We start from the raw sequence: 22,232 nt of genomic DNA, 5'->3' as shown, positions 1-22,232 counted from the left end.
GCCTTGCACTCTACTCAATAAATCTTCACTGAACTCCAGTCTGATGTAGCTCTGTCTTTGGAGGCTTGGATGAGACATCCGTGGTCGATGTCACCAGCATCAAGAAAGAGAACGGAGAGCCGCCTCGGAAGAGCACCGTTTGCTCAGCTGAATGTGTGTTTCCTGCAGTCGATAACCTCCTTTGTTTATTACCCCTGCGAGAGGATTCTGACAAGGCCCTGGGAGCACCTGAGATGGAGGCCTGAAGCAGCCAGCCCCTGTCGGGCGAGCTGCACCCCCATCACCGGTGGTGCCTGCACACAAACCCCTCTCCGCGGCTTCCCACTGACTCCGGGGAATGAACAAGTTAGGAAATCGGACGGTCAAAAATGGAAACCAAATGAAGAGCGCCGGACCGGAGGAGCCCCTGTCGTCGCGGGCCAGTGTCTCCTTGCGGGGCGGGGATTCAGGGGCGGCAACCATCCTCAGGTCCCACCCCTCCTCCTCCTCGGGGAGGGCTCTGCCTGGGCCCTTGGCGGCCGGGCGTCCCGTGTGGCCCACAGCTCCCCGCATCCTGCCTTCTGACTCCCTAGCCTCTGCCGACGCACCGGGCCGTCGGTCACCAATGGAATTACCAGCCTTGGAGGCAATTTCCGGGGCCGTGAAAGCCCTGCTCACCATGAAAGCAGCCAACTGGAGAAAGGTCTTGAAATGGAGAAAGGGAAAGAATGGACTGGAAAGAAGCAGCCGGCCTCCCCCTCTTACCCGCTAAGAAAGAAACGTAAACCCGGTGCTGATTACACTGCAAGAGAAGGGAAGGTGTAGAGCACAGCTGGGCGACCTTTTTTCTGTAAAAGGCCAGTGTGTAAATATTTTAGGCTTTACAGGCCAGGCTATTTCTGTCACGACCGTTCAGTTTGGCCATTGCCATCCAGAAGCAAGTGAGCACAGTTGTGTTCCAATAAAACTTTATTGACCAGAGAGGAGGTGGGGCCTAGTTTACCCACCCCACTTACAGAATCGCACTGAGACATAATCACATGGGAACACAGAGTGTTGTAAGATTTCCTCTGCTGGCAGAACACAAAGAATCCCTTTGCACAATAATCCCAGAGCAAAATCCTCCCCAGGTCTTGGCTTCCAAACACTACGTTTATTTTTCAAGTGTAAGTCTATAAATCTCCTGGATTCGGTGGTTTTCCTCCTCTGATCTCTTCAAACGAGACTGACACCATCCATACAAACATCCCCTAGGAATGCCTCCAGCAGTTTTGGAAGCGACCCCAGAATACCCAGATCAACCCCCTTGTTCTCCACCCTGCAGATCTGAGGCCCAGGTCACAATGCCAGTTGATGACAGAGCAGGACCAAAGCACATTTGACCTTCCATTGTGGGTCACCAATTCATGTGCATCGTTAATGCCATTTTATTGGCAACAACCTTATAATGAAAGGTGTGTGTGTGTGTGTGTGTGTGTGTGTGTGTGTCTTAAATTTCCCATAAACTCCACAAGGGAAAGATCATATTTTATGGTACTTTTTCTTAAGTTCTTAAATTAAAATACATTGTTACAAAAATAGTATATGCTTAATGAAACAATTAAGAAGCATATGGAGTAAAATAAGGTCTCCTTTCATCCACTCTTCATCTCCCCCATGGCTTCTCTAGAGGTAACTACATTTCGCCTCCCACCCTGTTTTTATGAAGAATTTCAAATATACAGACATAACATCCTCAGTGAGTACCTGTATACTCAACCTAGATTCTACGATTCATATTTTACTATTCTGCCTTATCACACATCTGCCCATCTTCCCCAGCCTCTACCCACCCATCAATACATCTTTTTCCTTTTGAGTATGTATTTCAGAGTAAAGTGCAGACATCAGCAATTGCCCCCTCCTCTTTCCTCTTCAGTACCTCCCTCCAATCCTTCAGCAGGCAAATCATTAGCTAGAGTTTAATATTTGTTTACATTTTTTGTCTGTTGAGGTAAACTCTATATACAATGACGTGCACAATTTTTAAGTGTATTGCTGGTTTTGAGAGAAGAAACCAAACACGAATATCAAACCCACAAAGTACCTACCTTCCTTTTCAGGCAACCTTTGTCCTGATATTTTCACACCATATATTAGATGATTTTTGCCTGTTCTAGAGCTTCATTTACACACACTTTTGTATAAGATAGTGCTGTTTGGTTATCCCCTCCCCCCACACACATACAGACAAATAAGTAGGTGTGTTTGTTTTCTTTTACCAAAGGGTCATGCTCTGCACGGTCCTGAGACTGGCTGGGTTGCCAGAGGCTGACGAGAGTCTAGAGTGGAGTGTCTGGTTGGAAACCCTCCTGACACTTACTAGCCGAGCGTTTTACGCAAGTGATTTAACTCCTCAGTGCCTTCATTTCTGTGGTTGTTGCGTGGCTTCAATGGCCAGGGCCTGGAAGCACCAGGGCTGGCCACAGTGTGACTATACTCATCCCGCTGGTGACCCACCCAGGCACCTTGGACCCCGGCAACTGACTGCACCATGTCCGGGTTCTGTGTGAGTCACTGCTAACATCAGCCAGCTGTGACCTTCAGGGCACTGCCCCGAGGCCACTGGAGCCCCTCGCCAAGTACCCAGAGCTGACGGTGCCTCTTTTCTATTCATAGTGGGACATACCACAAAGTAGAGAAAATGGATGTACCCATCCATGCCCCCACCTGGGAGGAGTTTCTGTCCCCTGGGGTGGGGTGGGGGGGGCCTGTTCCCAATAACTCACAGGTGTGGGAGAGTGAGGGCTGGGCTCCTTGGCCCCAGGGTGAGAGACACTGAGAGTAGCTTATGCTCCCCAGCCTGCCTGAGACGGCCCCCGTTCTGTGGCCTCCTCACCTGCCCTGTCCCGGTCTCCCATCCCTTCCAGCATCACCTGGGAGCACTTGTGTAGTAGAGCCCTTGTCCACGAGCCTGCTCTCACTGTCTCTGGGACCCCAGTTAAGGCGGGGCTCAATACCCTTCTGTTGACTGAGCTGCAGACAGCCACATCTGTGGGTGTGCAGGAGCCCCAGGTGGGGAAGTGCTCCTCACGCTGAACCCATCTGCCCTTTTGTCTTCCTGGGCCCTTTTTCTTTGCGGGGGCAGGGGGGGGAGGGGGCGCTTTCTTTTTAGGTAAAACAGGAGGCGGAAACCAGATTATCTGAAAGATCCCATTAAAGGACTCTGTGAGTCAGGTGAGGAATCATCAGCCTTGCTTCACGTGAATGTGGTGGGTTACCGCAAACATAAACTTGTGCCGGGTAAAGGATGCTTGGAAATAACCTTTAGAAAGTGAGTGGTGGGTGCGGGGGTGTGAGCGATAGTGGTGCATTGGAAGGTGATGAGTTAGAAAGATAAAAGGGGAGGACTCTGAAAGAGGCAAAAAATAAAAAAGTGGAGACTCTGAATCAACCGGAGGGAGAGGCGGACAGCTGCTGTTGGGAGAGTGCAGGGCGTGGGGGCGGGGACAGCCGCCGCCCCCCCACCACGGGCAGTGCTCGCCAACACTGCTGTTACCGCTCCTCCGTGTGGACACTGAAAAATCCTCCTAGGATCGCATGAGGTTTTTACTCTCTAAAAACAGATACCTGAATGCGCTGACGTAAAGGAGTACAGAGATCGGCTCTGAATACAAGTCAGGTAGGAGTTTCAATTCAACAAATACTCTGATTCAGGGGCGCCTGGGTGGCTCAGTCGGTTAAGCATCTGCCTTCGGCTCAGGTCATGGTCCCAGGGTCCCGGGATCGAGCTCCGCATCGGGCTCCCCGCTCAGCAGGGAGTCTGCTTCTCCCTCTGCCCCCTCCCTGCCCCCACATTTGTGCTCCTCCACTCCCCCCATGCTCTCTCTCTCTCTCACTCTGTCTCAAATACATAAAATCTTTAAAAAACCCCAAAAACAAATACTCTGATTCAAACGAATAAAGAGGAACTTTTCCAGTTCCCACTCCATGTGGGGCTCTGAAAGTATAAAGAGCGGTGTCCCGCTAAATCCCCCTTCAAGGGCTTTTTCAGCTGAAGACAAGAGCTCCTCCCCTGGTTACGTGGAGCCTCCAGGGACGCTGGGCCTGGGCGGGAAGTTTGCCACCTTCGGAAGTGGAACATTCACCTTTTCCCCCCGGCTTATCTCCTGGTTTGTAGGAGTTCCTGTCCTGGGGAAGCAACCTAGGACAGAGCCCAGGGCGCCGCAGTGAGAGGCTAGCCGGACCCCACCTCCTTCAGGATATGTGAGGGGGCAGAACACTGCACTGGCGGAGGGCCAGATGACAGAAGGAGTTGCTCAGGAAATGCATTAGCATTTTACTCTGCCCTCAGCCGGGAGAGGCCAACAGAGGGAGAAGCAATGAAGAACCTGCTCAGAGGGAAAGGGGACGGAGCGATGGTGGAAAAGGCCAGCCCCGGGAGGGAGGAGGAGAGCTTGGGACTGGGTCATGTTTCAGAAGGATCCACAGTTCCTCACCACAGCGACCCCATGGAGAGGCTCTGGGGTGCAGCCAGGAAGGCTGGATCCAAGGCTCTGGGACTCCCAGTCTACAAAGACCCTGTGTCCAAGCTTGGCCCAGGAGTAACAGAGCCCTCCCCAAGCCAAGGACCATCTTGATCCTGACAGTGAGTTCATGAGTCACTGTCAGCGTCTCAGTCCGGGAGGGCTGCTCTAGCCAAGTCCCATACACTCGGGGGTTCAAACAACAAACATTTCTCTCTCACAGTTGTGGAGGCTGGAAGTCAGAGGCGCCGGCAGATTCGGCGTTGGGTGAGGAGGGGAGAGTGGCCTCGTTGCTCAGTTTCTCGGGGCCCAGCTCTGGCTGGAGCCCCGTCCTTGGCACGCACACACGCACACTTTCTTCTGCTTGGAAGTCACCTTGTCAGTTCAGACCCACCCTTCAGGTCTCAGTTTAAATGCCCCGCTCTCTACCCAGGTTCCAGGCTGGCTCTCTTGTTATTTCCTCTCCAGCACGCTCCCTGCCGAGGCCCTTCCCAGTGCTTAGCAAATGCACGGATTCCTCACTAGCCCTGAGCTCGGGACTCAGGCGTGCGTCTGTCTTGTTCGTTGCCATACCTCTGGTTCCCAGCATGGCCCTCAGAATCTAGTCTTCCCGCCGAAATAGGAGGGGCAGAGTGACTCTGCAGTGAGATAATGTTTTAAATTCTCACCCAGTGGCCTTTCTTTCCTGGCAACTCCTCCCTCTCCCTGCCCTGCCCCCTCCGCCCGCTTCACCATGAAAACAAGAGAAGCTGAGGCTGGTCCTGCCATGGCAGGAGAAACCCATCAAAACCAGAAACAAATCCTGACAGAACACGAAACTTTTTGTGGTGATCATTATCTTGATTGTGGCGATGGTTTCCCAGATGTATACATAAGTCAAAACTTATGAAACGGTACACTTTACATATGTGCAGTTGATTGTAGCCAATTATCTCTCAATCAGGCTGTTAAAAAGTAAAGCGTGGTTTTTGAGTTGGTTCTCAGGTGGGCCTATGAATATTTAAAGCAGAGATAAGTTCTGAAAGCCTAGTGCTTCAGAAGGGAAAGAGGCTTCTGAATTCCAGACTTGGTTTAAACTCCCAGGCGCTGGATGCGGAGGTTGAGGGACTCTGGAACTAGTTTCGCTCAAACTCCGGCTGGGAGCAGCTGGGGGCTAGTAAGTCCTCAGGAGATGTTACTGCGGTTGTTGGTCCAGAGAAAAGAACACTGGTCTAGAGTATAGAATGAGTGAGGAAGAAAACACAAGTCTCCTGCCTCAAAAGAGAAGCAAACTTGAGGGGAAAGGAGAAAGACTTGCAGTGGACAGGACCAGAGCTTGGAGGGAGGGGGTCTCCACGGGATGCCCAGTGTTCTGTGATTCTGCCTCAGAGAAATTCCAAAGGGCCGGTGGAAGTGGAGGGTGGATGCCTCAGAGAGGGCAGGGGACTGGAGAGCAAACTGCAACTGCCTGCCTCTTCCAGGTGTGCCCTGGGATACTAACCCTCCTGGGGAAGCCTGGAGCCTGGGGCCTGGTAGTGTCCTGAGGGCTGAGCTCAGGTGAAGCCTCAGAGGCCTAGGGGACGTGGGTATGGCCCTCGGAGGGCAGCTCAGAACTCCCACTCCTCAGGGAGGGGCCCAGTGGGCCAGCCAGGGCCTGTGGTTGGCAAGAGCAGGGTAAGGAAGGCATGTGCCTGACGGCTGCCGGGGTATCAGAAGAGATGCTCACATGGCCGTGCAGGCCCCACTCACAGAGGCCAGGAGAGACGCACATTTTATGCAGCCTCCCGGCACTTGGATCACCTGAGGATCCAAGGTTGCTCACCAGAGGTTATCCAAAAGGGCATGACTTTTATTTTTATTTATTTATTTTTTTAAAGATTTATTTATTTGAGAGAGAGAGGGAGAGAGGGTGCGCACATGAGCGGGGGGGGGGGGGGGGCAGAGGCAGAGAGAGACTCTCAAGCAGATTCTGCACTGAGCATCCGCGCTTGACACGGGGCTCGATCTCACGACCCTGAGATCATGACCTGAGCCGAAATCAAGAGTCAGACGTTCAACTGACTGAGCCACCCAGGTGCCCGCAAAGGGCATTATTTTTAAATTAGAAGCGACTAGTTGCTTTGGATTGGTGAGATTAAGTTTTCCACCTCAGCACAAATGAGGGGTCAAGAGCTCAGTTAATTTTTTTTTTAAGATTTTATTTATTTACTAGAGAGAGAGAGAGCGCGCACAGAGGGAGAGGGAGAAGCAGACTCCCCACTGGGCAGAGAGCCAGGACGTGGGGCTCCGAGTGCGGAGTTGGCTTGAGATTCTCTCCCTCTCCCTCTGCCCCTCCCCCTGCTCTTGCTCTCACTCTCTCTCTCTCAAATAAATAAATAAATCTTGAAAAAAAAATAAGGCACTCTCTTTAAGAACACATCTGCACTCAAACTTACACCCCGCTCCACACTCTTTGATGATTGTGAGAGTAGCGTCTTCCATAATACATTTTCCCCCTCTCTGGCAAAACCTGAAAGGAGAAAAATACTACACCTTCTAAATTGCTCACTAGAGTAACTGGAATGGTGTATAATAAATTCTTTTTTATAATGAAAAGGCAAGAAGCTTCTTTTAGAGTTTGGGGCATCTGTTGAAGAGGGTGATTGTCACTCAATCATATTCCTGTCTTAAAGAGGGGTTTAAACAGTACCTCTGATCTTTTAAATATTCAAAAAGATTATTTTTGAAACTGATGTTTAAATGGAGAAAGGAGGATTTCAGAAGTTGCGGCTTCAAAGCCAGAATTCATGAAGCTGTACAGGAGTTATAAAGCAGTATCACATAATAAAATTAAAGTGTCTGTAACTGTTATGAGGAGATTGTTTTATGCATGAAAGAATCTCTTAAAGGGCTCAACCATATCTTGGTGGACTAAAGGGAAAGGCAAAAACATTTTGCATGTAGATTTTATTTTACAGGAATGATAGTGCCTGCCAGATCTTACTTCACAGGGATTTTTGGAAATTGAGGAAATATATGGGAATTTGCTTTACTCCCTCTAAAGAGATGTGACATGTAAATCCAAGACACTATTATCTTAATTCAATAAAAGTTTATGGAAATGATATAAAATCACCTGGTGAATTCCAGTTGGTGCTCAAATTACCCTACACAAAACATTTTTCACTCACTCCATAAAAGGGTTATAGCCCTGTTTCTTTTCATTTGTGAGAGCTTGAAATGAAATCAGCTCACTTCCCGGTGAGGAGGTGAAGAGCTGTCAGATGTTATGAGAACAGTTGGAGCGGTGCGAGAGGACACCAGTGGTTACACCTGTACGTTCCTACCTGGTGCCCCCGCTCCACCACACTCCGCAGCCAGAAGCTTTCATTATTATTTTTTTTATTTCTAAATTTCTGCTTGAGAAGTCGTATTTACACACTTTTAAAACAAGCTAAGTGTGAGCTTGCTTTCTCAGCATGAAATGAGTTCAGGCTTTTCTCCCTTTCCCTCTGCCTCTCTCTCTCTCTCTTTTTTAAACAGAACCAAATTACTGGAAACATGGCTTTCTCAAAATACTCTGAAACATAAAGACGGAGTTCTCCTTGCCTTTCCCTCTGGCTCTGAGGGGAGGTAGCCAGTTCAGGGTTTAGGGCCCTGGAATTTTCTCTGAGCAGTCTCTAGCTTGGAGTGGGCTCTGCCCACACGTTCCTTTGGGATTGGGCTCTCCTGAAATAAGCTGGGCGATGTCTGTGGCCTGAGGGACACAGGAGTCTCCTCTGACCAGGTGAGGGGGGACCCTTGGCCTGGGTCCTTTCACACAGACTCCCCACCCCTTCCCGAACGCCTCGGACTCCCTGTCACTTTGCACCAGCCGCACCCAGAGATTTGCAGCAGCGCTGATGTCCACGCTGGCTTTGAACTCACCCTGGGATATGAGGAGGGGCAGATATTTTCCTCTTGATCCAGCTGCACCTCCTCCTGACCCTCTCCAAACCCAATTCATTTGCTCTGGTTTGCCTTCTTTAGTGAGGTAAAATCACTGGATTCTCCTTTCTATGTTATACAATTGGCAGCATGTGTCAAAGCTCCAGAAACTGCTCCTTCCCCACCTTGGCAGAAAGTTTCACACTCACTTGCTTGCCCTTGAAACATGCTGCCCTTCTCAAATGCAAGACCACCCAGTCCTTAACAGGACTTCACCAGGCCCTCCTTGGCAAGCTGGGAAAGGAAAAAATACCTAGTTTGGCTGATCTGTATATTGCAGACTGTCCATAAGCAGTTTTTTATTTTTAAAGATTTTATTTATTGGAGAGAGGGAGCGAGAGATAGAGAGGAGCAGGGATGAGAGGGAGTAGCGAGCTTGATCCCAGGGCCCCAGGATCATGACCTGAGCCAAAGGCAGACGCTTAACCCACTGAGCCACCCAGGCGCCCCTCACCAGCAATTTAGAACACACCACCTTTGGAGGTTGTGGCTCCATTGAGGAACAACAGTGAGTTCCTGGCTTCAAAGAAACTTTCATCTAAAGACCACTGAGAGGAGCAGGGCGGGCTGGCCTGCGGGAGTTGGGGAATGAATTCTTAAGGCCTGTCAAGCACAGGCTCCTTCATGGGGTGACTGGGTCTGGTTTCATTTCGTCCTTGTCAAATTCTGGCTAGAGTTTGTACTCGTGTTGCCAGCTCATTCGTTCTGCCCGTAAAATAATAATGCTAGCAATAATAACAATACTAATAACAACAGTAGATCTTATTTACTCAGCACTTAGCATGAGCCCAACACTGGCTAAATGTTTACCCTAAATTTTCTCATTTAATCCTCATAAACTCATAGAGGTTAAATAACCACCCCAAACCCATGTAAGCTAGGAAGCTTTGCAGGAATTCAAAACCCACTGAGAACTCTCTCAGACATGTGGCTTGGGGCCCTAAGAATAAGAATAAGGGCCTTGGAGCCCTGCACTTTTAAATCCCCAGAGGACTGAACTTACAAAGGCTGTTACACCCCAGGCCCTGGGTCACCGGAGGGCTGTCATTGTTAGTGAAGTCCTAGGTGCAGAGAAATGGCAAAGCCCTGTGCCCACCTCTCAGGTCAAAGGTTAAGGGAAATGTCCCTTTCTCTCAAATGTTAGAAAATCAATTGGGAAATTGGTATCAGAGGAAAGCAAAGTCTGCCTTTCCCATAGTAGATACTCAAAATTACTTTCGGAACTCCAAGCAAGGATTCTTCCCTTGTGCTCAGTGGATGCCTGTGCCATCTCTGGAAGGGAAGTGTTTCCCAGGCGGCTTTTCTCCCACCGTCAGTCTCCAGTTCTTGAGCTGTAGATTTTCAGGCTGTGAACAATTTGGGTGGAAAAGCAATCTCTCCCTTAATTTCTTTGTCTCTATTATCTTGCTATTTAAAACAGAGCCGCGGAGCCTAAACGATTCATGTATTTGTGAACATCGTCATCATTAACATTAATATTCTGTTCTATTAATAGAAACACTTAGTGAATGAATCTTAAATCTCCAAATAGGAGAAACCAAAACAGGACAGGCCCTTGGCAGACTTTACACAGATGCAGATGGAGGGTTTCCTTGCAGATGGAGGGTTTCCTCTCGGGAGTTTTCAGCACACACCCTGACTTCCAGGGCTGTGCTTCCACCATAGTGAGGTGAGGTCCGCTCAGCTGTAGCTTCTTCCCCTTCGGAGTGCAAAACTAACCAGCTTTCTGCTGCTCCCCCTCTCCTCCTTCCTGCCCTCCTCCCACTACCCCCCCACCCCCACCAGACCACGAATCCTGTGTCCTTTTACCTAAGTTTCCTTCAGGCCTTGTACATCTTTATCTCCGTTTTATTTCTTTGGCTACACCTGTTCTGCTTTGGGGGCACCAGCAGCTACAGGTCATAATACGGGTAATTCAGTCCAAACTGCTGCATGGATTCAGGTATGGGGACAGACAAGGGACAGCACTGCCGGTCCCCAGGTTGCTGGGTGAGATAAGTGCCCAGCCCCAAACTGCTGCCGGCTGTCAGGTGGCTCACACAATCAACCCTGAGGGCAAGGGCCCAGAGCTGCTTGCAACCTGGGCTCCCTCCCCTCACGCACGCGCGGCTCTCGGGGCGCCTCTCCAGGCCTTGTGTGGCACCCCCCTTCCTAAAAGCCTGCCCTTCCTCCCTTCCCATGTGGTCAGGATCCTGCCCAGCAGATACCAGCTCCCTCACAGCCTCCCCACCCCCATCCTAATGACATCTCTCCCACTTCTGGTTTCCATCCCCTCCCGCCCACCCTCCTTCCTGCCTTTCTTTAACATTTTATGATGGGAAACCTCAAACATATTCAAAAGTGGACAAAATGGTACAAGGAACTCCTGTGTTCCAGTTGCCCGGGTTCGACGGTGCGAGCCCCCAGCCAGAGGAGTTCCATCTGTTCTATCGACTCCTCTCCCTCAGATCATTTTGCAGCAAATCCCAGATTTTGTCCATGAATGTTTCAGGATGTATCTCTGAGGATTCTTTAAAAACAAACCAACTAACCCACAAACCATAATACTATCAGCATACCAAAGGCAATGAATGCTTCCTTACATCATTCAATTTCCCTTAATGTCTGAGAAATGTTTTTGTTACAGATTGTTCATTTATTATTTATTTATTTATTTATTTTTTAAAGATTTTATTTGTTTATTTGACAGAGACACAGCGAGAGCAGGAACACAAGCAGGGGGAGTGGGAGAGGGAGAAGCAGGCTTCCCGCTGAGCAGGGAGCCCGATGCGGGGCTCGATCCCAGGACTTTGGGATCAGGACCTGAGCGGAAGGCAGACGCTTAATGACTGAGCCACCCAGGCGCCCAATAGAGATTGTTTAAAATGAGAATCCAGATAAGGTCCAAACATTGCAGACAGATTTGTTAACTTGGCTGCTCTGAATTGATAGCTGCCCCGCCCCTTCCCTAGTCTCTTCTGTTGAAGAACCTGGGTCACTGGGCTGGCGGGCTTCCAAGCCTGTATTTGGCTGGTCATATCCGCTCGCTCTCCTCTCATCTCCCTCGGCCCTGGGGCTCCTGGAGTCAGAGTCAGCAGGTACCGTGTGGGGCTGGTTGTCCTCATGGCTTCAAGGGGCTTTGACTGGGGGCTGAGAGAGGAAGGGCCCAGCCGGGTTGCGGCTCTTTGAGGGGCATCTGCAGGCTTGCCCTGGAGGCAGGGTCCTCAGGGGGAAGGCATTCCCTTCTGGGTCTCTGAGGAAATGTCCTCAGAGGTCTGTGGCCACTGTGACTGAGTGTCCCAAACCTTTGGGGTCCAGCAGTGGCCCTGCGTGGGGCAGCAAACTCCTTGGTTCGGCCAACACAGGCGCTAGCCAGGTCCACAGTCTCCAGCGATGGCATCTGAGGTGACTTGGGGAGGCTCACCACCTTCATTCTGGCCTGGCCCGGTTTTCTCCCATCGAGCTAAGGCCCAGCTTGGCTGCTCTGCCCGGAGTCACGGTCCCTTCTCTAAGCAAAAGCCTGTGAGAGGAAATTGCCATGTTTGTACATCTTAATCTTTCTTGTCTCCCTGTTTCCTTCCCACCTGTGGGCCGGCAGAGGGACCAGCTGTTCTTCTAGTTCCCTTTTCTGTCTGGATCGCTTTTATGTGAATCTCCACCCACTGATACACCACAGGAGTGACAAAGGGGTGCAGACGATTCAAGATTGCCATCTTGCTGAAAAACCCGTTTTGAAATGCAGAAGTCTGAACCTACCTATCCCTGCTTAACCACCTAATTCAATCCTGAAAATTTTGCTACTAAAGGATAAGTCATTTAATGACTTTTTTTTTTCTCCCAAATTGTGGTGGGAAAAAATGATGATGTGTTTTCTCCCAACCCAAGATACCTCGGTAATGTTCACAGTTAGAAAACTCTATCAATTGAACAATGAAAACAAGTTTATACAAGTAATAAACAACACGACGATAGATAAATCTAGTTTATACATAAAATGGAATGTAACAGAGGTTTTTTTGAACTCACCAAAGGGGCAAGAGTGATTGATGGAAGAGGGCTGGGAGAGAGGGCTCCTTCTTTCTTCATGTTTTCTCAAGTTTTCAACCTTTGGGCTCATCATTATTTTGCTCTCATGCTGTGCTTAAGGTATAGGCAGATAAACGTCGTTAGGGAAAAATAAAGGATTGAGCACAAGAGTTCTTGGAAGTGTGGGAAGAGTACAAGGCCACAGCAAGCTGAAGGCGTAGGGAATGTACTTGGCCCCCTTTCTTGCCTTGTTTACTCCGGTAAGCTAGCTGGGTTCATGCAGACATGGTGTGCAATTCAAATCTGTTCCAGGTGGTACTCTTTGACAAGACACTGTTGTGTTGACTAAATTGCTGAGTGTGTTTTTGCCTGCCTGGGTGTCAAGATATCACAGCTTTTAACGTATTTATTTAGTGCGCTTTTAGATAAAAGGTTATTGTACTGGGAGAGAAAAAAAAAAGAAGCCATTGTCCGAAACTGTGGTTTTAGGTTGAAAAGCTAATTCCACAGCCATTATGTAAGGACAGTCTCTTATTACCTTGGTGTTTCTCTTGGCTTTTCTTCAGCAGTTGATGCTCTACTTTCCTTTCAGGCAAGTGGATGCTTCAGGTGGACTAGAGAGAAGGTTAGGTTCTCAGAAAGCCAAAGAGAACAGCCTATCGATACTTTCAGTAGGCTTGAAATGTATTACCAACATAGTACTTACCTGTTTCTCAGGGGACCTGAGCTAAATAGTGCTTTGAATTATTGATACACACAATAACATGGATGAATGCTCAAAAGATGCTGAGTGAAAGAAGCCAGACACAACAGAACACAAACTCCATTTATATGGAATTTAGAATAGGCAGACCAATCCACGGAGACAGAAATCAGAATGTGTTCCCTGGGGGTTGGGGAGGGAATTGACAGGAAAGAAGCATAAAGAAATTTACTGGGATGAATGAAATGTTCTTTATCTTGTTTTGGATGGTGGTTATACAGATGTATGCAACTGTCAAAATTCATCAAACTCAACATCCAAGATCTGTGCATTTTAATTATACGTTTAAAAAAGTTTGAAATAAGTGGGAAAAAAAGGATTCAGGAGTCCCTTACATTAAATTGTTATTAAATGAGTTTGAATCAACTTCACATGCTTTGGGGTCGGAGGGCCTGGGTTCGAATTCCAGCTCCACGACTCAGTCCCAGCTGGAGGATACGGGGCAAGTTAATTAACCTCCCTTAGACTCTGTTTTCTCACCAGTGGTGAAAACAGTACTCACCTCACAAGCGTTGTGTGGTAAATGGGCTAATGCCCGCAAAGCTCCCAGCAACTGGTGAGCAGGTATAATGTTCTGCTTCCTCCCTGAGCAGTTCTAAGGTCCCTCATTGAAACTCCCCATGTACTTGGTGGCGTCCCCATTCACATTTCCCAGTGACCTCACCTCGTCTCCCATCCCCCTCAGAGGCCCCGCTCCCTGGTCTCTCCAGGTGCCTGCACCTTCCAGCACTGCTGAGGTCAGACCCTGCAATGTCTCCCCTGAACGTCTTCAGTGTTTCCCCCTGAGTTCCGCTGCCTGAAGGTGATGGTGCCCATGGTCCGACCACCTCTGAATCTGTTGTGTTTAGAACCCTCCTGCCGCTATCCAGGCTTCTTCCCAGTCCGGTTTCTTCCCGGTTCATGCTGACCTGGAATTCTTGTGGGTCTGGGCCATGCCTGGCCGTCCCCAGCCCTGCATCTTTGTTCACAGTAGTCTCTTTATATGAAACACTCTTTCCCACTCCTTCCATGTCGCAAGGGCCGGGAAGCCTTCCCTGACCCTCTGGCCTGTGGCGACTCCTTCCTTGTCGGAACATTCTAGCTCTTTATTTAATTCAATTTTACTTTGTTCAGCATACATGAATCTTGGGTGGTTGTTCTTGACAAGTATTATCTTCGCGGAGAAAATGTTCCACGAGGGAAAGGATTTGAAGCACTCCCGTGGTCCCCTCACCGCCATCCACTTAGGAAGTCCTCAACAGATGTTTGGTGAAGGTCTCTTATGGTTTTTAAAATTTCAAAGCCCCTTTCATGAAGACAATCTCCAGAGATCCTCACAGCCACACTTTGAGGCACTAAAGGCACCTGACCTGCTTGTGATAAATGAGGAGTTGGAGCACAGAGAGGGAGGATTGTGCAAAGTCACACAGCTAAGCCTGAGCCCCCAGCCGGGCTTTCTAACTCGCTACCCTCTCTCCATCATCCGGGCACTAATGAGCCAGGACGCAGCCCCGGTGTTCCGTAGTAACTCACGCTGGGGAAGGCAGTGCGGAGGTTAATGGTATCTAAAAATTACCACTGTGAAAAAAGCATTGTTACAAACCTCACGTCTACTGATGGTTGTAGTTAGCTTATTAAAATGCTTTTAGGGGTGCTGGGGTGTTTCAGGCAGTTAAGCGTCCCACTCATGATTTTGGCTCAGGTCTTGATCTCAGGCTGGTGAGAGCAAGCCCTGCATCAGGCTCTGTACTCAGTGGGGAGCCTGCATGAGATTCTCTCTCTCCCTCTCACTCTGCCCCTTCCTCTCCCTACCCCCATGCTCTCTACCAAAAAATAAAATAAAATAAAATAAATAAAATAAAATAAAATAAAATAAAATAAAATAAAATAAATAAAATAAAATAAAAATAAATAAAATAAATAAAATAATTAAAAAAATAAAATAAAATAAATAAAAAATAAAATAAAACAAAACAAAATGCTTTTAAAAATGATTAATAATTCTTGATGTGAGGTCCTGGCAAAGTTAGGGATGAGGCCACAAAGTTTCCCAAGAACCCCACTTTAGGCCTACCACACCAGCTCCCGGCAAGGAGACTCGATAAAACCTCTCCAGGGCGGGAGTGAGTTCACCTGGAGAGGCATGGTCCTGAAATCAAACCCAGAGGAGGAGCAACGTCTTGTAAGGCCCTTTTGAGTCAGCTGCTTCCCCTAGTCCCGGACACAGACACCCTCCTTGGGGCCACAGACATCAAGGCAGATAGGCTGCCTGGCAGCCTATCTGCCAGGGGATAGCTCCAAGCCCTACAGAGCTCCCTACTTCCTGGAGTCGGTTCAACTTGCACATTCCTTTTGTTCCATTTCTCCAGGGCAGTGCAGTGCCCTACATGAGTGTGTTCCTTTCCTCAGGCTGCCATGACTAAGTGCCACAAACGGAACAGCAGAATGTGTACAGCAGAAATGTAGTGTCTCACAGTTTAGGCAGCTACAAGTCTGAGATCAAGCTGTCGGCAGGGCAGGGCTCCCTCTGAAGGCTCTAGTGGAGGCTCTGTTCCAGGCCTGTCTCCTCATTGCTGGTGGTTCTTGGGCTTGGGGCTATGTCACTTCAGTCTTCACATGGTGTTCTCCCTGTGTGCGTGTCATTTTTATAGGGACACCAGGCATACTAGACAAGGGGCCTGCCCTGCTCCAGTATGACCTCATTTTAACAAACTACATCTGCAACTTATTTCTAAATAAGGTCGCATTCTGAGGTACTGGTTAGGACTTTAACATATGAATTTTGGGGGTACACACTTCAACCCATCACAGTGTTCCTCAAATGTTAGTCACTTTTTTTTTTTTTTAAGGTTTTGTTTATTTGACAGAGAGAGAGAGAGCAAGCACGACCAGGGGAGCGGCAGGCAGAGGGAGAAGTAGGCTCCCTGCTCAGCCTGACGCGGGGCTCGATCCCAGGGCCCCGGGATCATGACCTGAGCTGAAGGCAGATGCCCAACGACTGAGCCGCCCAGGCGCCCCATGTTAGTCACTTTTTAAACCACCTTTGTGACTGTTCTGATGAATAATATGCCACCTATACTGTTATTTGTTATTAGCTCTTGTGTCTTTACCTATGACCATAATTAACTGTATCATAAATGGAAACCTAGTGTCAAATGGCATAAGGGAGTTAATGGTGAGCATAATACATGGAACACATAAATATAAACACAGCTAGCATAAGAAACAGAAGGACATAACTTTTTTTGTAAAAGTTTTTAAGATTTTTATTAATTTTTCCAAAGGCCTCTCTCTTTTAAAAATATTTTTATTGTTATGTTAATAACCATACATTACATCATTAGTTTTTGATGTAGTGTTCCATGATTCATTGTTTGTGCATAATACCCAGTGCTCCACGCAGAACGTGCCCTCTTTAATACCCATCACCAGGCTAACCCATCCCCCTACCCTCCTCCCCTCTAGAACCCTCAGTTTGTTTTTCAGAGTCCATCGTCTCTCATGGTCCGTCTCCCCCTCTGACTTACTCCCCTTCATTCTTCCCCTCCTGCTATCTTCTTCTCCTTTTTTTTTCTTAACATATGTTGCATTATTTGTTTCAGAAGTACAGATCTGTGATTCATCAGTCTTGTACAATTCACAGCGCTCACCATAGCACATACCCTACCCAATGTCTATCACCCAGCTACCCCATCCCTCCCACCCCCCACCACTCCAGCAACACTCAGTTTGTTTCCTGAGATTAAGAATTCCTCATATCAGTGAGGTCATATGATACATGTCTTTCTCTGATTGACTTATTTCACTCAGCATAACACCCTCCAGTTCCAACCATGTCGTTGCAAATGGCAAGATCTCATTCCTTTTGATGGCTGCATAATATTCCATTGTGTATATATACCACTTCTTCTTTATCCATTCATCTGTCGATGGACATCTTGGCTCTTTCCACAGTTTGGCTATTGTGGACATTGCTGCTATAAACATTGGGGTACACGTACCCCTTCGGATCCTTACATTAGTATCTTTGGGGTAAATACCCAGTAGTGCAATTGCTGGATTGTATGATAGCTCTATTCTCAACTGTTTGAGGAACCTCCATACTGTTTTCCAGAGTGGTTGCACCAGCTTGCATTCCCACCAACAGTGTAGGAGGGTTCCCCTTTCTCCGCATCCCCGCCAACATCTGTCGTTTCCTGACTTGTTAATTTTAGCCATTCTGACTGGTGTGAGGTGGTATCTCATTGAGGTTTGGACTTGGATTTCCCTGATGCCGAGCGATGTTGAGCACTTTTTCATGTGTCTGTTGGCCATTTGGATGTCTTCTTTGGAAAAATGTCTGTTCATGTCCTCTGCCCATTTCTTGATTGGATTATTTGTTCTTTGGGTGTTGAGTTTGATAAGTTCTTTATAGATTTTGGATACTAGCCCTTTATCTGATATGTCATTTGCAAATATCTTCTCCCATTCTGTGGGTTGTCTTTTGGTTTTGTGGACTGTTTCTTTTGCTGTGCAAAAGCTTTTTATCTTGATGAAGTCCCAATAGTTCATTTTTGCCCTTGCTTCCCTTGCCTTTGGCGATGTTTCTAGGAAGAAGTTGCTGTGGCTGAGGTCGAAGAGGGTGCTGCCTGTGTTCTCCTCTAGGATTTTGATGGACTCCTGTCTCACGTTTAGGTTTTCAACCATTTGGAGTCTATTTTTGTGTGTGGTGTAAGGAAATGGTCCAGTTTCATTGTTCTGCATGTGGCTGTCCAATTTTCCCAACACCATTTGTTGAAGAGACTGTCTTTTTTCCATCAGACATTCTTTCCTGCTTTGTCAAAGATTAGCTGACCATAGAGTCGAGGGTCCATTTCTGGGCTCTCTATTCTGTTCCATTGATCGATGTGTCTGTTTTTGTGCCAGTACCATACTGTCTTGATGATGACAGCTTTGTAATAGAGCTGGAAGTCTGGAATTGTGATGCTGCCAGCTTTGCTTTTCTTTTTCAAGATTCCTCTGGCTATTCAGGGTCTCCTCTGGTTCCAAACAAATTTTAGGATTATGTGTTCCATTTCTTTGAGAAAAAGTGGATGGTATTTTGATGGGAATTGCATTGAATGTGTGGATTGCTCTAGGTAGCATTGACATCTTCACAATGTTTGTTCTTCCAATCCATGAGCATGGGACGTTTTTCCATTTCTTTGTGTCTTCTTCAATTTCTTTCATGAGTATTTTATAGTTTTCTGAGTACAGATCCTTTGCTTCTTTGGTTAAATTTATTCCTAGGTATCTTATGGTTTTGGGTGCAATTGTAAATGGGATCGACTCCTTGATTTGTCTCTCTTCTGTCTTGTTGTTGGTGTATAGGAATGCCACTGATTTCTGTGCATTGATTTTATATCCTGCTACTTCACTGAATTCCTGTATGAGTTCTAGCAGTTTTGGGGTGGAGTCTTTTGGGTTTTCCACATACAGTATCAGATCATCTGCAAAGAGTGAGAGTTTGACTTCCTCTTTGCCGATTTGGATGCCTTTGATTTCTTTTTGTTGTCTGCTGTGGCTGGGACTTCTAATACTATGTTGAATAGCAGTGGTGAAGGGACATAACTATTAAAATAAGTGTTTGTCAATATCCTGCCCCAAATCATTTTGGTACCCCTCTGGCTGAGAATGCCCTTTGGAAAGCACATACATCTAATCTGGATGGGGGCTGGGAAGCATTTCTAGAAATAGCATCGCAAGCCCAGAAGGCACTCTCAGCATGAGGATTTCAGGCCCTTTGATAGGGTGGGAGCAGAGACCCGCCACGGTCTACTGGGGTTTGGGCGTAAGAGTCTAACTACTCTGCTGACCCAGTACCACAGATCAGAGCGACCTCACAAATCACATTTTATAGAAGAGAAAAAGGAGATGCAGAGAGGTGAAAGGCAGTCAGTACCAGGACCAGGGCTGGAACCTGATCCTCTGACTTCCCAGGGCCTCTTCAGTTTAGTTAACCCCTTGGTACCCTGGAGCCTCCAATGCCCAGGCCTAGAGCCAGTTTCTTCGCAACCTGCTTTAGATTAAAAATGCGTTTGCATTGCAGCTGCGCTCCGTCTTGTGGGTGATGAGGACACACCAGGCATTTCAAACTCTTTGGCCATCATGCATCTTTATGAACTAAATTTGATTTATTGTTATCAAGAGAAAGGTACGTCTTGGATGAAGGAAGTTCTCTTAATTGCCCTCAGACTGTTTGCTGGAGAGAATTCTGTGTTGTTATGTTGGTAACTTTTTTTTCTCGGTGAAACTATTAGTAGTTACACATGGTTAAAATTCACATAATGCTTAAAGAATGTGATAAAAAGTTGTCTTCCTAATTCTAACTTATAATACCCCCAATCCTGTCGTCCCGAGCGGTAACTGCTGTTACTGTTTCTTATGTATCCTTCTAGAGATGTGGAGGTGGAGGGGTAGCACCAGTGAACTATCTGAAACAAATTTCACTAGAATTAATAACTTTGGGAAAAACCACTCGATCTTCACTGATCCAGTGTTTCTACCCTGCCCCTTATGTGACTCACATTCTTCCTTTTCTCATCCCCTTTTAATTAAGTTTTAACCCTTTTGTATTTCTGGGTTCAGAATTCAGGGGAGGGATTAGGCAGGCAGCTTCAGCCACTACCCCTGGCTCATGAAGGAGGTTCTGGCTGCACACATTAGGTGACTCATTTGGGAGGGGAGAAAACGTGGGTAATAGCATTTATTCAGCATGTACTATTCGACAGGCACTGGAAAATATAACCTCATCAGGTGGGTGTTTTATTTCGTTTGTAGACAGGCATACAGCAGCGAGGGAGGTTATGTAACTTGCCTAAGTCCCGGCTTGTCTGCTTCCCAAGCTCCCTCGAACGTGCGTCCTCCTGGAGTGGGGACTGCGGCAGGCCAGGCCAGGCCTGTGACTCCACCGGCGGAGGGACAGACGAACATGGTCTGGGGCAGATTTGGTTCCCTGCAGGATGTGCTTTGTCTTGATCTCTGTGGTCTTCCTGCAGCTGTATGTGACCCAGGGATGTGATAAGCCCATCTTGAGTGCGTGAATTCAACTCAGAAACATACAGAGCTGGTTGTGCTGCTGGGATTCCCAGACAACCAGTTTTAGTGGGAAATGGGGGAATTTAGAGCCGACGTTTGTGAGAGACCCCAGGTGAGTGACTCAGAAGTCACCAGAAAACATGAGCTGAGATCGGCAAACGAGGGGGAAGGTGAGAAGACAGAACAGAAAACCAGGGATCCGATTCATCCAGCGGGTGTGGAAGGCTGCCCTGGGGGTCTGTGGGATTCAAGCCTGAGCCAAGGGAGAAAATTTCAGGAAGCAGAGTTACGGCATGGAGTGCTCTAGAGTTTGAAGATGAGCTTCTAGAGGATACTATTGGCTTTGATGATAGTGATATTTGGGTGAGTGGGTTCAGTGAAGTGGCAGAAAGGAAGCCAGACTCGTGTGTGTGTGTGTGCGTGTGTGCGCGCGTGCGTGTGTGTGTAAGGGTGTGTGTGCGCGCGCGCGCGTGTGTGCGCGTAAGGGTGTGTGCGTGCGTAAGGGTGTGTGTCTGCGTGCGTGCGTGCGTGTGTGTGTGTGTGTGTGTGTGTAAGGCAGGAGCGGGGGTGGAGAGAAAAAGACGGAGACAGAAGTCCACTTAATGTGCATGTTCACCTCGTGTCTTGTTTTTGGTCGACCGCAACCTTATGAGGTTAGAGTCACCAGCCTCTATTCTGAAGGCTGGCATTTCTCCCAAGAGCACCAGTTCTGCCTAATGAGGGCAACTCAAGTGAATCCACGGGAAAGAAAAAGCAAAGTGATATTTTAATTTTATCCAGCCTGAAATGCAAGGAATGTGCCTGCAATTCTGAATCACAAATGTATCAATGCATTATTTTATGGAATAGAGATGTGTTTTGCCCAAACTGGCTGTGAAGTGAATAAACATTATTTTTCTACTGAATTCAGCTATAAAATGACTAGAAATCTTCCCATGGGCATTGGGGCGGGGGGGGGGGGGAAGAAAGAAAAGAGAAAAAAGCAGAAACTTGCTGCCGGAGGGAAGAGAAGAAATGGGCACGGAGCTGACCTTGGTGGGCTTGTGAAGTGCAGAGGTGACTCTGTGCTCTCTGGGACTGATCTGTGTTGCTTTCGTCCACATACCCCAGCATGATAGGCTCACTCACATTTCCTCCTGCTTTGTTCTCCTTGTTTTCCATTTGAGGGGCTATTAAATCCAATAGAGCTGCATGCAATATTTTGCTTTATCTGGGTATTGGTTGTATAAACCCAGTAATTTCCTACATCATCAACTGGTAAATTCACAATTATGTATATCAAGTTTCCTTGGACTGGGAGGTCAGATCACACAGTACTTTAGCCCATGAGCTTTGCAGCCACACAGATCTGGGTTTGAGACCCAGCTCAGCTATGTAGCAGTTACATGAGTTTGGATCTATTAAAACCTCTGGGTCTCAGTTTCCACACCCATATGATGAAGATAATACATATCTCGGGGGTTTTTAGAAAGGGTTAAATGAGATTGTATGTATACATACACATACATATATTTTCATAAGTGTGTTCCATGCCCCGTGCCGAATATTTACAGAGTAGTGACTGTGGTGGTGATTGTGGGGATAATGATGATGATTACGATGATGATAATAATAATACAGAATCTTGTCCTAGTAGATTACCCTTTTTAGTCACTAAACAAATAAGGCAACAAAGGAGAAAAAGAAGCCCTAAATGTTCTGCCACAGGAATCTACTATTGTTGCCCAAATGTACATAGTTTTCAGCTTCCTAGGATTTCAAGCCTTTGACATTAGTACTTCTAAAAGAATTTTACCATTTGGAATGTCAACTTAAAAAAAAAGAACTACAGATAAGCAATGCTACCATATGCTTGAGAACCCCCACCTTTGGCAAGTCACATCACCACCCAAGAATGTACTGCTCAGGGCGTCTTGTTACTTTGTTAGTTAAACAAAATGTGGCAAGAACCCTGAAATGGGTGTGCTGGCCCACGTGCACCTGTTTGCACACGTGATCGT

The sequence above is a fragment of the Callorhinus ursinus genome, unplaced genomic scaffold (assembly GCF_003265705.2).
Source record: "Callorhinus ursinus isolate GAN/ISIS: 27379988/994484 unplaced genomic scaffold, GSC_fseal_2.0 scaffold1, whole genome shotgun sequence".
Classification (NCBI taxonomy): domain Eukaryota; kingdom Metazoa; phylum Chordata; class Mammalia; order Carnivora; family Otariidae; genus Callorhinus; species Callorhinus ursinus.
This window is presented reverse-complemented; position numbering follows the sequence as displayed.